Source organism: Hevea brasiliensis, unplaced genomic scaffold (genome assembly GCF_030052815.1).
Source record: "Hevea brasiliensis isolate MT/VB/25A 57/8 unplaced genomic scaffold, ASM3005281v1 Scaf2, whole genome shotgun sequence".
Taxonomy (NCBI): Eukaryota; Viridiplantae; Streptophyta; class Magnoliopsida; order Malpighiales; family Euphorbiaceae; genus Hevea; species Hevea brasiliensis.
Window position 1 is genome coordinate 3,899,597 of NW_026614695.1, and position 3,553 is coordinate 3,903,149.

At 34.2% G+C, this 3,553-nt stretch overlaps 1 non-coding gene across 1 annotated transcript; it reads left to right on the top strand.

The window, feature by feature from the left end:
* The first annotated feature begins 3,237 nt into the window (after positions 1–3,237).
* LOC131176635 (small nucleolar RNA R71) lies at positions 3,238–3,344 on the top strand. Its single transcript, XR_009146615.1, has one exon. It is a non-coding gene; the product is annotated as a small nucleolar RNA R71 (small nucleolar RNA).
* The last annotated feature ends 209 nt before the right edge of the window (positions 3,345–3,553 follow it).

The window sequence follows — 3,553 nt, forward strand, 5'->3', positions numbered from 1 at the left end:
ATTATTTCAATAATACTCTAAACATATGCTTGATAGATAATTATACTTTAATCAACTGAATTAGGCATAAAGATCCTAGAAACACTAAATATGATGGGAGTAAAATTAATAAATTATGCACTTATCAAATTCTCCCACACTTATTCCATGCTTATCCTCAAGCATGACTTAAATTCTCAATCAACTCCACTTAGAAGTTCCTTAACTTCATCCTATCACAACATTCTCTAACAAAAGATTAAAAGTTTGAAAAAAGAGAGGCAAGTAAGGTAATAACCATTACAACAAATTCCATCAACACCATACCAATATATCAATAATTTTTCAACACAAAACAAAAGGCTTAAAATCAATTAAGCTCACACAATCAATGTTCCATAAAATTTTAAGTCAATACATACCAAAACACAAAGCTAATTTATCAGGGCACAACAATTATAGCTCTTTGCAAATCTTAGGGGAGATAGAAATGCCCCTTTTCTTTATTTGAAATTGGTACTTCTCTCTTGTCACAGTTATCTTTTTTTTTTTTTTTTTTTTTTTTTCAACTGACACCTTTAGAAAAACACCTTGCTCATATCCTAGCTAGCCTTTGGCCTGAGAATCGACATGGGGTTCATGAAGACCCCTGGTTAGTTTGCTTAACTAAAACAGCAAAGCAATTTTCAAGTTCAACCTTTTTTTTTATTTTTTTTTATTTCCCCCAATTTATGCATCTACATATTGTAAAGTGCCCTGATAGATTAAACAAAGTTTTGAAATATGTATGACACTAGTTTAAAGCACACATAATTAATCATTTTACCATTAAATCAAGCCTAAATGATTTATATAGAAAAAATTGCTATATGGTATGGAGAAGAGGGAAAATCCATCATTAAAGTTACTATTACCTTGCCTAAAATCTCAAAAATTCAATCTAAAATAGAAAAGACATTTCAAGGATAAAGCACTTCTCTCCGAGAGTTAATAAAGAATCATGAATCAAGCTTATGACAATAAATTCTATTTTATTTTTATTTTTATTTTTTATTTTTATTTATTTATTTATTTATTTATTATTATTTATTATTATTTTTATTATTTTTTAATAATTAAAAAAGATTGCTGCAACAAATTTCTCCTCCTCCACACTTAAAACTTTCATTGTCCCCAATGTAAAGCCCAAATGCAAAAGAAAAGAAAAAAAAATGCTAAAAAATAAAATAAAATAAGGGAAAAAAAACAAATCTGATTGTGGCTAACAAGCCACCCATGGGTTGCCTCCCAAGAAGCGCTTTTGTTTATCGTCGTTAGCTCGACATGACTAAACTCCTTAATCTACTGAATTCTCCTGAAACCCCTCATAAAATGGCTTGAGTTTATGATCGTTGACCTTGAACACTTTGTTAGTTCCTAAACTTTGAATTTCAACTGTATCATAAGAAAACACATTAGTAACAACAAAGGGTCCAATCCAACGAGAACGCAACTTACCAAGCATTCAATATGGAATTATATAATAAAACTTTTTGCCCAATCACAAACTGCTTCCTTAGTTTATCATGGAATGCCTTTGTCTTTTCTTTATAAATCCTAGAATTCTCATAAGCTTAAGGCAAATTTCCTCTAATTCATGCAATTGAGATTTTCTTTCTAACTCATCCTCAAAAACATCCTGCACAAATGTATCAACAACATTAATAGCAAAGAAAAAATGATCATCAGTAGGATACTTCATGACATCAAAGATATTAAATTTGATAGTCTCTCCATCAAACTCCATAGTTAAGGTACCCTCATCCACATCAATTTTTGTCTTGGCAGTTTTTAGGAAAGGTCTTCCAAACAAAATCAAAGCTAACTTTGATGTGGGAACACAATCCTCCATATCCAGAATGTAAAAATCTGCAGGGAAAATCAATTTTCCAACCTGCACCAACAGATCTTCGACTACTCCTAATGGGTAAGCATTAGAATGATCAGCTAACTAAATAATGACACTGGTTTCTTTCAAAAGACCCAAATTTAAAGTTTGAAAAATTGAATTTGACATAACATTAATAGATGCTCCTAAATCTGCCATTGCGCATTCAAATTTAGAATCACCTATTCTGCAGGGAATAGAAAACGAACTTGGATCCTTACACTTAGGGGGTAATTTTTGCTGAATTAATGCCAATATATTTTCTCCCACACAGATCTTCTCATTATTCCTCAACTTGCGCTTTATAGTGCATAGTTCCTTAAGGAATTTAGCATACTTGGAACTTGTTTGATTGCATCCAGTAAAGGTATATTCACCTCCACCTTCCTGAAAGTCTCCAAAATTTCTTTCTTTTGTTCTTCTTTCTTTGTCTTGGCCAACTTGCAGGGGAATGGAGGAAGAACAGAATTATTAACCTTATTTAGTTTAGGTTTAGTATTTACCTTAATTTCAGGGACTTCAGACTCTTTTTCTCCTTGCTTCTTCTTTTTTATTGGCTCATGTGGAGTCTGATTATCAACTTCTTTTCCACTCCACAACAGTATCGCACTTGCATTTTCTCTAGGGTTCATGGCTGTTTCTGATGGGAGCTTTCCAGAACCTTAAGCTTCCAGCTTACTTATAGATGAGCCTAACTGACCAATCTGCCTCTCTATGTTTTGAATGCTATTTCTAGTCTCCTGTTGAAATCATGTGTATTGTTAGCCAAAGCCTTAACAATTTCATCGAGTGACATACCTTGATTTGCGGGAGGCGAAGGTGGTAGATTCACTTGTCTCTGCTGCTGGTATCAGTTTTACACCGGTTGATTCCCATAACTCAGATTGGGATGATCTCGCCATCCTGGATTATAAGTATTGGAAAAGGGACCATACCTGTGTTGTGGCTATCCATAATTTCCTACTACATTAACATGTTGCATTGATTCATCCTCTTGTAACGCTGGACACATATCAGTAGCATGACCCAAACCTGAATAAATTCCACATACCTTAACAGTTTGCGTTTTTCCTACAGCCAATTACCTCACCAAAGAAGTTAAATCAGAAATCTGTTTCTCAAGGTTAGCTGTACTTACCTCATTAACCTTCTTAGGTGCATGATCCATTCTCATTCCAAACTGCTGAGAGTTTGCTGCCATGTTAGCAATCAGCCTCCTTGCCTCTTCTGGTGTCTTGTCAACCAAAGCTCCTCCACTAGCAGCATCTATCATACAACGGTCCATTAGTAGAAGTCCCTCATAGAAATATTGAATCAAAAGCTACTCACTTATTTGATGATGGGGACAATTTGCACACAGTTTCTTAAATCATTCCTAATACTCATACAAGCTCTTTCCATTGTACTGTCGTATGCCACAAATTTCTTTTCTTATGTTGGCAGCACGGGAAGCAGGAAAATACTTCTCCAAAAATATCTGCTTCATCCCATTCTATGAGTTGACAGATCCGGAAGGAAGGTAATACAACCAATCCTTAGCTGTGCCCTCCATTGAGAAAGGAAAAGCTCGAAGCTTGATTTGATCCTTTGAAACTCCTTGAGGTTTCATGCTGGAACACACAACATGAAATTCCTTTAGATGCTTAT